General features: G+C 43.4%; 1 long non-coding RNA gene across 1 annotated transcript; it reads right to left on the minus strand.

Moving 5' to 3' along the window:
* Window positions 1-6246: 6246 nt before the first annotated feature.
* LOC142699107 (uncharacterized) lies at window positions 6247-11865 on the minus strand. The gene is made up of 2 exons (XR_012865994.1): window positions 11778-11865; window positions 6247-11681 (listed from the first exon to the last, which is right to left on the minus strand). It is a non-coding gene; the product is annotated as an uncharacterized LOC142699107 (long non-coding RNA).
* Window positions 11866-12524: the final 659 nt, after the last annotated feature.

Here is a 12524-nt window from a genome sequence, read left to right on the forward strand (position 1 = left end):
GTGGTGTAACCCGCCGGTTCTGACGCCCTTAAGTATCGTAAGTATTGAGTGACAGCCAAGGGGGCCAATAGGATTGTTTTAAATATAGCAGTGTGTGGATGACAGGTAGATCAATTCTAAATATCTGTCCTGAGGCTCAATGTTCTCTTTTAACAGAAAAATCAATTTAGAATGGTGTTTTATTATGATATTAACCGTTGCTATTAGTTTCCTTATCTATTCAAATTGTGAGTTTCCAAATTACATATGGATATCAACTATACCTCAGATTCATTTATATCAAACTATTTTCCATATACAAGTGTATAGCTCAATCAAAGATGAGGAGAAAGATATCTCTAATATCGTCTAGGGAGTTTGTAGAGGATCACTAGACTCAATTTGTCAATATTTATTGCATTATCTAAAGTACATCATTTTCTATGTGTAGATTTATCTCCCATTCCATATTTTTCATCTAGTTGATATTCTTCCATATACTGAAATGACAGTCCTCAACCAATTTTTATATTTTATAGGAAAAGAAAAGAAATAGGTAGGGGTACAAAATATTTAGCGTAATAAATTACCAAAATATCTTTTTCATACTTATGATGAATTACCAGTAAAGGTTAATTAATTGTCTATGTATCAAAAGGGTTTTTAAAAGATTTTTATTCACAGAAAGCAACCAAAATTAAAACTCTCATTTAGGCCATTTGGATTGACAGGATTCATCTGAAAAATCCACTGACTTTCTCTTTTTAGAAGGGCCTCATCCAAATTGCCTCCTATTATGCCCATTTTGAGTTGGCAAATTGCCCATCCTTTGAGGTTTACCCAATCTAGATTATGATATTGCTTGTAATGTCTAGCGATTGGGGTCGGGGTAAAGGGTTTATTTTGTACCTGGCTGTCTAGTTTGTTTTTCTCATCATTTAGGATAGAACCAATATGCTCTCTGATACTAATCCTCAGTTCTCTTTTTGTCTTTCCTACATATCTAAGGCCACAAGGGCACTCGAGGCAGTAAATGACACCTGTTTATGAACATCTAATGTGTTCCTTTATTGTGTAACTCTTACCTGACCCATTCAGAAAGGTCTTTGTACTTTTTAGAATTTTACATTGCCTGCATAGCTTGCAAGGATGGAATCCTGGTGCTAGGATTTTTGGTTGATTATTCGTTCGGGAGAAATGACTTGAAACCAATATATCTGAGATACTTTTACTCTTACGATATCCTGTGGGAATTCTTTCTCCCAGAATTTTTTCCATATCTATATCAGTTTTTAGGACATGCCAGTGTTTGTTTAAAATATCAAGCATTGTGTTCCAATCTTCATGATAGTCAGTGATAAATCTTGGTTGGCGTGGAAATTCAAGATCTTTTTTCTTTGGAGTTAGGAGATCGGTTCTGTTTGTTTGTAATGCTATGTTATAGCCTTCTTTTATGCTTCTATTAGAGTAATTCCTAGTTTGTAGTCTTAATTTTAATTCTCAATATATGCACTCCAAAAAGCATTAGTACTGCGGGCTAGGTATGGTTCAAAGAACGACCCCCCATATATGATCAAATAGGCAGCTCCGTTTAAATATATCAGAACACAGAGAAAAAGAAGAGCTTATAGCCAGGAATATATATAAAAAGTAGAAATTTTATTAACATATAAGGACAGACAATTATGTAAAAACACAATGTGTATATATAATACAATATAAGGACAAGACCCTAGTAAAAAGGTTTAGGGAGCAAATATCAGCATTACTGATGTACAAGCTGGGTTGGCTATATTGTCACAAATCAAATCCTATCAGATGTTCAAAATATTTTTTTTCCCCATATGGAGAGTAACAAAGTTGTATAAACTCTATGTTGAGTCTCAAGCAGATAAAGAAGGATTCCAGCTATCTTAGTCAGGTGTTAGTACACAGATACATGGACAAAAGCTTACCCATAGTTTGTTGTGGTTGCAGTCCGATAAGTGCTCCAGCACAAAAGCCCCAAAGCGCGTTTCGCTATTAGATTGCTTCCTCAGGGGGAGATGTGTGTCTGTGTCCTATATCTTGCAACCCTTTTATATTGTGTGCCTCTACAGAGAAATGCCGATGATTATTGGCGCATGCCCAGTGACACGGCCGGAAGCGAGGACTGCCCCACTTCCGCCTCCACATGCTGGAGCGCACATCCGGATTCCCGACGCGTAGCGGGAGTTCCGGGCATGCGCAGTGCATCAACAGAGACGGAGCGGGGACAGTGTCGCGACAACGGCCGGGTATGGGCATGCGCACACATCGTAATAATGGACTTATGAGTCTGGTAAGTAGAATGATATCTGTTTGCGTGTAATGCATTATGTATGTATACGAGGACATTTGTCAAAATACCATAATTTGAAAACAGAGCAAATTGTAAAATAGTGTGACAGTGTGGTTCTAAAGAACAATTAAAAGGAGGCATAAAACAAGCCGTGCTATGAAAAAAATATATAAATGAAGTGTGTACATATGTAGGGAAATACTACGTGAAGATAAATAAATAAAAATTAATAATGAATTGGGGCGGAGAGTATATTGTCTGAAGCACTCACAGACTGAACACAACATAGGGTAATAAAAAAGAAAGGAAAGGGATGACACGTAACAAGACAAGAAAAATAAAATTAAGGTGCAAAATAAGACAATAGCTTGTGTTTTTTTTCATAACTTTATTATTACTACTTTAGTAATGGCCTCTGTCTGTGTCCATTACCAAGGTGAGGCTTAATGTTAGCTGGTGAACAGGCGAACCCTGACTTGCCATCGTTATTAGGGTGCAATCATTCGGCTGGGAAGGTTTAAACACCATGGCCCTTCCCCTTTCTGGTAATGCTAGGCTTCTGCTGTGGTGTTGAATCTGGCTAGTTCTGGGTGGTTGTAATGCTATATACAGGTAGTACTGTGTTGGGTACTCTCTACAGGTGTCTTTAATTAAAGGTGCCCATCACAGCTTTATTATCAGTGTCAATGTGCATTTATTAGTTAGGAGGGTGCTTGTTTGGCCCCTTCGCGCTTTTGCCGTCGTCAAGTGTGACCACCGGACGGCTGCATTCTATGATGTCACATCTGATGTATAATGCAGTCACCCGGAGCACACACACTCTGCCTGAGAACACCGTGAATTGCATTAAACTGCTCCCACTCCAGTCCCCATCCCTCCCCTGCGCTGCCGCAACTTTTTTACACATTTTACAGCAATGGGCGGGCATGGCCCTAAATGTCTATGGGGGGACCGGCCCAGGGGGCACCACAGATAACATAGTGATAACTCTCGGAGTACAGATAATGTAGTAGCTGTCACCTGCAGTCCTATGTAACACCACAGATAACATAGTGATAACTCTCGGAGTACAGATAATGTAGTAGTGCTACCTGCAGAAAACAAGATCCCACCAGAGATATGGAGGGAGACTAGAGAGCAGGGATCACTGGAGGTAAAAGACATGTTATGGGGAGAGGGGAGGTAACCACATGTACAGTGAACAGGACATTACACAAGCAGAAAATAAGTGCTGGTAATGTGACTACATATGAGACCGGGTTACAGAGACACTTCAGCTACAGACAGTACATTACTAATCAATCCATTTGCACACCGTTGCTAAAGATCGGAAAACCACTTTAATATCGGCCAGGTTGACAAAAATGACATTATGTTTTACATATGACACAGGCACATTTAAAGGAGATGTCCAGTTTCAAAAACCCATTTTCATCCTACTAGGGAATTCTGTTATAATAGAGTGTGGTCCTATGTTCAGGTTCCCCATCTCATGACCTGTCCTGTATTACACAGACAGCACATTGATATGAATGGGCACTGTACAATGCTTAATACTCCTTGTGGGGGCGCTGCAGGAAAATTATACACTTACTACCAGGTAACCCAACAGACAACATCTGATTGCTTGGGGTCTCAGCAGGGGGACACTTTACCATCGGTTTATTGTCATGGGACCCTTCTAACACGTAGAGATCGTCCAAAGTGGAGAACTGCTTTAAAAACTTTTATTTTTTTTGCATAATTTCTTTTTGTTAGAATTCTTCCCCGGATTTTCATCTGATCAGAGGGTGTCCTACTTCTGGGACCTCCAGCCATCAACTTAATCTATGAGGGAATCTGGTATGAAATGTCCAGTTCTCTTGCAATAAATAAACATTACACAGGACTCATTGATATGACTAGACTGTACATGTAATGTATGAATGTGTTTGGTCCTCCACAGTGAGGGGCGCTCTTTGTAGACTTTCTCCACTCTGGTCAGGAGATCATGATTCGGAATACAAAATTCTCTAATATGGTGATTCAAACATGTTTTTCTAAACTAGACAACCCCTTTAATGGACTAAGGTCATACATATCGTAGACAATGCGGCTCCTATGGGGCCCTAGTTAATCCCATTGGCTGCTTGGTGAAGGAACCTCTGCAGGACTCCCCTCTACAGACAATCTATATTGCAAGCAAACAAAAAGGTAGAGAATTGGCTCAAGGGTCATTGAAAGAGCGTGAAGGAAACAACAACATGGCCCTACTGTCCCGGGTGGCATAACCTGGCACAGTAATGGTGAGCCCATTATGGTCTTTTGTTATGGTGTCCCCTCTCTTGTATGTATGCCACTGACCATGCGCATATGTACAGTTACCTTGTCTGTTATTTTCTGAGCCCATAAATGGGTTTTCTTGTTTAGCCAGGAAGCAGCCAGAGCAACTGATCAGTGCGTGGTCCAGGTGTCGGACCCCCACCGATCATATACTTATGACCTATCCTGAGGTAGGTCATCAGTATGAAAAACCTGTCTGTGCCCGAACAACCCCTTTAAAGGAACAGTGTCACCACAATTTTTTTTTTAATATGTTAAAGATGTTAGTGCTTTATTAAAAACATTTGGATTAATTTGTGTGTTTGTGTGTTACTTTTTTTTATTTTTACACTTTTTCTTCCCTATGGGGGCTGCCATTTTTTTTTCCATTTCTATATGTGTCGATTAACGACACATACAGACATGGAATAAGGCAGCTCCAGTCCCATAGGGACTGCGAACGGGGCCCGTTCCATCCACTATCATGTACGCCGCTGTGTGGGAACGGCGCATGCGCCGCTCCCACACAGTTCAATTTGAGATGCGCGCCGTCCGGCGCCATTTTCCTGTGGACCGGAAGTCGCGGCCATACAGTAAGATTACTACTTCCGGTCGCGGCTTCCGGACTTGTGCACATGGAGCAGCGGCAGCAGACGGAGCGGATGGACCGGAGGGAGCGGCGGCGACTGGAGCAGGTAAGTGATTTCTATGTATGTTTGTGTTTTAGTGTGTGTTTACTACTGTATGTAAACCTACTACACTGTGTGTTAGCTCAAAAAATGGCGACACACAGTGTAGGAGGTTAGACCGTTCAAACCCCTCGTTTCTCCCGGCACTAGCCAGGATAAAGGAGGGGGGGATTCTGAGAGCTCACTAGAGCGAGGGATTTTTACCCAATTTTGCAGCATAAAGCAATGTGGTTGCTTTACCACATGCAATGCTGCAATTTTGGTAATGGCTCCATCTAGTGACCAGCAATGGGAAATATTATAAATTAGAATCCAATTTATAATATTTCCTGACTCGTGAAAAAAAAATAAAAAATTAGAACAATGTTTAATCACCTACACACTAATTGTTTAACTAAAAAAAAAAAAACATGTTTTGCTGGCAACACATTCCCTTTAAGACCTGGCCATCTATGAGCCAGAGCGGAGAGCAAAACTTGGCTACTTTGTTCCAGAAACAGCGCCACACTTGTCCATGGGTTGTGTCTGGTACTGCAGCTCAGCTCTATTGAAGTGTATACTCTATTTACTGCAATACCACAATGAACCTGTGGACTTGTGTGGCACAGTTTTTTTTTTTATGATAGCAGCTATGTATTTCTAATCCTGCACAACCCCTTAAATGTGAATGATCATTGTATAAAACCACATAGGTATTTGCAGGGAAATGAGCAGCCGCCCTCAGCTTTCCACAGCGATAAAGACTTTCATAGGCTCCTTTATTTTGCTGAATATCACCCCCCTGCCCAATAACTGTGTGATAATAGCCACGATCAATGTGCGAGAAGCAGATAAAATAAAATATTAGATTTGTTTTTTAATAGTGATCTATATATGAAAAACACTTTACCACAAAGCCCTGAAAGCTCCGCTAGATACTAAACTCCACCACATGCTGAGAATAAGGACACAGGAGACTTGTTATATGGAAGAAGAGTCATTTTATTATATGTATTTTTATATGTATATTATTAATGTAAAGGACATCCCTACACCTAACGCTGTTGATCCAGAAGAAGGCAAAAAACCCTGGACACGTTTGGCCAATTAGTATCACAGGGGGAAAATTCCTTCTTGACCCCAGAAAATGGCGATCAGTTATAAACCCTGGATCAAAGCCGCTAATACTATTACTAGATAATACAGGATCGTCTGGCCTAGATCTATCACCCTGACTGCTGGTTACTAAGGACTGTGAGTGGTTGTGGATGTCCTGACCTGTGTAACTGTGTTATATAATGGTGAGGTATTAGTGTATATATTATAGTGAGGTATTAGTGTATATATTATAGTGAGGTACTAGACATTATAATATAGTGAGGTTCTAGTGTATATATTATAGTGCGGTACTAGACATTATAATATAGTGAGGTTCTAGTGTATATATTATAGTGCGGTACTAGACATTATAATATAGTGAGGTTCTAGTGTATATATTATAGTGCGGTACTAGACATTACAATATAGTGAGGTTCTAGTGTATATATTATAGTGCGGTACTAGACATTATAATATAGTGAGGTACTAGTGTATATATTATAGTGCGGTACTAGAAATTATAATATAGTGAGGTATAGCTCTTGCCACATTCAAAAAATTGGGTGTGGCTTAGCAAGAAGGGGCAGGGCCAACCCTGGCTGACAAATTTATATTAATTTATGCCAGAAATTGTCGTAAATTATAGTAAAAATAGACAGCAACCCGTAGCTGGCATAGATTTCAGATTGTAGCGCACATCACACCTGTAGGGAGTCCCGTAGTATACCTCCGACAGAAGGCAGCAGCGTATCCCACTGTATAGATAGATATACAGTGGGATATGTCTCCCGAACTCACTGGGCACAGCACTACTTTAAGCGATGAGCCAGTTTAAGTCCCTGAAGTCACTGTTCATACATGGAAAGTGATGTCCGGGACTTTCAGTTATGGAGTCCATGGCAATAACATCGCAAGCACTCTGGCTGGAAAATCCTGTCTTGGGAACTCCCATTCCGTCACTGTTCATATAAAAACAATGAAGTTAGGAGCTTAAAAAAAACAAAATTCCACGGCCAGAGCGTGAGCAACTCTCTTGCCGGAGATTTCGCTCCTGAAGGCGTCCCTGACATCACTATCCATGTATGCGAGAGTGACGTCAGGAGCTTTAATACAGCCAGAGTGCCGGCAGCTTTCTGGCCGGTAATTCCGCTTCTGTTAAAGCCCCTGACTACACTGTCCATAATGGACAAAGACATCAGAAGCTTTAAGAAACCGGAATCCATATCCAGAGCGGCGGCCATGCTTTGCCATGAAATCCACTCCTGGAGGAGTTCCTGAAGTCACTGTCCATATATAGGAAAGTGATGTCAGGAGCTATAGGATGCCGAATTCCTTGGCCAGATCGTCGACAACGCTCTGGAAAGGAATTCTGCTCCTGATAGAGCCCCTGATGTCACTGTTCATTAATGGACAGTGACATCAGGAGCTTTAAGACGCCGGAATCCCCAGCCAGATCATAGGCAAACCTCTGGCCGGAGATTTCGCTCCTAAAGGAGTCCATGACATCACTTTCCAAATATGAACAGTGACGTCAGGAGCTTCAAGAAGCTGGAATCCCTGCCAGAGCGACGACAGCGCTTTGGCTGGGGACTCTGCTTCTGAAAGAGTCCCTGACATCACTGTCCATACATGGAGAGTGATGTCAGGAGCTTTAGGATGTTGAATTCCTCTGCCAGATCGTCGACAAAGCACTGGCCAGGAATTTCGCTCCTGATAGAGCCCCTGATGTCACTGTCCATTAATGCACAGTGACGTCAGGAGCTTTAAGATGCCGGAATCCCCAGCCAGAGCATCGGCAATGCTCTGGCCAGTGATTCCGCTCCTAAAGTAGTCCAAGACGTCACTGTCCATGTATGGATAGTGATGTCAGGAGCTTCAAGAAGCTGAAATCCCAGCCACAGCGACGGCATCATTCTGGCTAGGGATTCCGCTCCTGCACAGTGATGTCAGGAGCTTTAAGATGCCGAAATCCTTGGCCAGAGCGTTGACAATGCTCTGGCCGAGAATTCCCCTACTATTAAGTCCCTGATGTCACTGTACATATATGGACAGTGAAGTCTGGAGCTTTAAGAAGCCAGAATCCCTGGCAAGAGAGACAGCAACACTCTAGCCAGAGATTTCCTTACAGGAGGTGCCCCTGATGTCACTGTGCATATATGGACAGTGAAGTCAGGAGCTTTAAGAAACCGGAATCCCTGGCCAGAGGAACGGCAATGCTCTGGCCAGAGATTCAGCTCCAGGAGGTGCCCCTGACGTCACTGCCCATGTCTGGAGTGATATTAGGAGCTTTAGGATGCCAAATTCCTCGGCCAGATCATCGGCAATGCACTGGCCAGGAATTCCGCTCCTGATAGAGCCCCTGATTTCACTGTCCATTAATGGACTCTGACGTCAGCAGGTTTAAGATGCCAGGAATCCTAGCCAGAGTGGCAGCATCATTCTGGCTAGGGATTCTGCTCCTGGAAGAGTCCCTGACATATGTGGACAGTGATGTCAGGAGATTTAAGATGACAAAATCCTCGGCCAGAGTGTCGGCAATGCTCTGGTCGGGAATTTGGCTACTATTAAGTCACTGACGTCACTGTATATATATGGACAGTGAAGTCAGGAGCTTTAAGAAGCCAGAATTTCTGGCAAGAGAGATGGCAACGCTCTGGCCAGAGATTTCCTTACAGGAGGTGCCCCTGACGTCACTGTCCATATATGGACAGTGAAGTCAAAAGCTTTAAGTAGCCGGAATACCTGGCCAGAGAGACGGCAACGCTCTGGCCAGAGATTCTGCTCCAGGAGTTGCTCCTTATGTCACTATCCATATATAGAGTGATGTCAGGAGCTTTAGTATGCCAAATTCCTCGGCCAGATCGTCAAAAACACTCTGGAAAGGAATTCTGCTCCTGATAGAGCCCCTGATGTCACTGTTTATTAATGGACAGTGACGTCAGGAGATTTGAGATGCTGGAATCCCCAGCCAACGCATCTGTCCAGAGATTCTGCTCCTAAAGCAGTCCATGACGTCACTTTTCAAATATCAAAATTTACGTCAGGAGCTTCAAGAAGCCCGAATCCCGGCCAGAGCGGTGGCAACGCTCTGGCTGGGGATTGCGCTCCTGGAAGATTTCCTCACGTCACTGTCCATATATGGACAGTGATGTCAGGAGCTTCAAAAAGCCGTAATCCCGGCCAGAGCGGCAGCAATACTCTGTCTGGGGATTCTGCCCCTGAAGGAGTCCCTGACGTCACTGTCCATATATGGAGAGTAATCTCAGGAGCTTTAGACTGCCAAATTCCTCGGCCATATCGTCGTCAACGCTCTGGAAAGGAATTCTGCTCCTGATGTCACTGTCCATTAATGGACAGTGATGTCAGGAGCTTTAATATGTCAGAATTACCAGCCAGAGCGGTGGCAACACTCTGACTAGGGATTCCGCTTTAGGCGGCAACGCTCTGGCCGGGATTTTCAATACTGTAGAGTCCCTGACGTCACTGTCCATATATCAACAGTATCGTCAGAAGCTTTAAGAAGCTGGAATCCCCGGCCACAGCGTTGTCAGCTCTCTAGCTGGGAATTCATCTATTGGTAGAACCCCTGACATCAATGTCCACATATGGACAGTGACATCAGGAGCTTTATGATGCCGGAATCCAAAGCCAGAGTATCGGCAATGCTCTGGTCGGAGATTCCGCTCCTGAAGTAGTCATTGACATCACTGTCGATATATGGACAGTGATGCCAGGAGCTTTAAGATGTCAGAATACCCTGTAAAAGTGTCAGAAAAGCTCTGACCAGACATTCCGCACCAGAAAGAGTCCATGACGTCATCATTCATATATGGACAATGACATCAGGAGCATTAAGATACCAGAATCCCCAGCCATAGAAGAGGCAACGCTCTGGCTGGGGATTTTGCTCCAGGACGAATCCATAACAACACTATCCATATATGGACAGTGATGTCAGGAGCTTAAAGATGGCAAAATTTCCAGCCAGAGCATCGGCAGTGTTCTGGTCGGAAATTTCGCTCCTGAATGAGTCCATGACGTCACTATTCATAAATGGACAGTGGCGTCAGGAGCTTCAATATGCTGGAATTCCCGACTAGAGAAGCGGCAACACTCTGACCAGGGACTCCGCTATTGAAAGTGTCCCTGACGTCATTGTCTACATATGGATATTAATGTTAGGAGCTTGAAGATGTCGGAATCCGTGGTCGGGGATTTCTCTCCTGAAGAAGCCCCGACACGCGCGTCACCAAGAAGTGCTTCCGTGTGCCGTGCGCGATTTGCACGCACCCATTGACTTCAATGGGTGCGTGCTGCGCGAAAAACGGGCAAGTATAGGACATGTCGTGAGTTTTATTCAGCGCACATACGCTGTGTGAAAATCACTGACAGTCTCAGCGGCCCCATTCACTAACATAGGTCCCTGCGGTGCGCGTGAAAATCAGGCACGTATCACGGACGTATAACACTTTTGTGTGAATAAGGCCTAAGGGTAGTCTAGTCTGAGGTCTGTATTATAAAGTAGTCTGGTCTAGGGTCTAGGGATAGTCTGGTCTGGGGTCTGTATTTATGGGTGGTCTTGTCTGCAGTTTGTATTAGGAGGATAGTCTTGTCTGGGGTCATTATTTGGGGGAGTCTGGTTTGGGGTCTTTGTTTAGGGGAGTGTTCTCTGTGATCTATAGTAAGAGGATAGTCTGGTCTGGGGTGTGTAGTAAGGGGGGAGTCTGGTTTGGGGCCTTTATTTAGGGGTGTTCTCTGCGGTCTATAGTAAGAGGATAGTCTGGTCTGGGGTCTGTATTATTGGGATAGTCTGGTCTGGGGTCTGTAGTAAGAGAATAGTCTGGTCTGGGGTCTGTAGTTAGGGGTAGTTTGGTTTGGGATCTGTATTAATGGGATAATCCGGCCTGGGGTCTGTAGTAAGAGGATAGTCTGGTCTGGGGTCTGTAGTAAGAGGATAGTCTGGTCTGGGGTCTGTAGTAAGAGGATTGTCCGGCCTGGGGTCTGTAGTAAGAGGATAGTCCGGCCTGAGGTCTGTAGTAAGAGGATTGTCTGGTCTGAGGTCTGTAGTAAGAGAATAGTCTGGTCTGGGTTCTGTAGTAAGAGGATAGTCTGGTCTGGGGTCTGTAGTAAGAGGATAGTCTGGCAGTGTTAATATATTTTATATGTGAGGTGTTTGTGTTATTCTACCTAATGTTGATACAATAAAGTGCGGCTCCTCCTTCTGCGCCGGCGGCTGCGAATAATGGACGTTCAGGGAGGTGGAGCTTAATATATTCTGTCTTGATTCCTCGGCAAATATGATGATCGGAGCCGACCTGTAAACAACACAAAGCATGAAAAATCGTCCCAGATGCATTGTGATGTCACACTGGAGCCCAGGAGAATTGTGGGAAACAAAATGGTTGAATTACCTGTAGCAACCAATCACATTTCATGTTTCACGTTTTCAGTGCAGTGTAGGACATGAAAGCTGTACTCTGATTGGTTGCTGTGCTTAACTCCACCCCCTAATTGCTAGTACTAGGCCCAGTATGTTATAATAATAACAGACATATTAATGATGCTGATGATGATGATGATGATAAAATATACATATTTACTGGTGTAACAGGAGCATCTCTATATCGGTCGTGGGAAGTGCAGGAGAAAAGCGTTGGGTGCCATGGCAACTAATTATCTCTTATTTTCTCGCAGCCTCTTGGACATTGAAAGCAGCATCCTGATTGGTTTGTGCAGGTCACATGTCCTCTCTTTCATTGCTCTACTTCTGGGGCTGTCTGCATATGAAAACTTATAACCAACTGGTGCCCAGATAATGAAATAACCCCCTAATAATTACCCTCCGACACTCGGCTTCTGTGAATGTGGGGGTGACCTGGGGGGGGGGGCACAGCTTTATTAATTATAATAATTAACTAACATTTTGTTAATCTGATCAAAATATCAAAACTCTAAATGACATCAAACAGCGGTGAATGAAAACCCGTATGCCGCCCATCCCAAGGACATGGAGGTAAATACCCTCCTAATACCGCCAGCCGTGACCGACCATCATACAGCAAAATATACCATCAAGACACCGCCGCCGCCACGCCAAAAATAAAAGCGTGAGACAGAAAATCTCTGCATTTTAATATAATATTTTTCTTTTTTTATAC

The sequence above is a fragment of the Rhinoderma darwinii genome, unplaced genomic scaffold (assembly GCF_050947455.1).
Source record: "Rhinoderma darwinii isolate aRhiDar2 unplaced genomic scaffold, aRhiDar2.hap1 Scaffold_130, whole genome shotgun sequence".
NCBI lineage: Eukaryota > Metazoa > Chordata > Amphibia > Anura > Rhinodermatidae > Rhinoderma > Rhinoderma darwinii.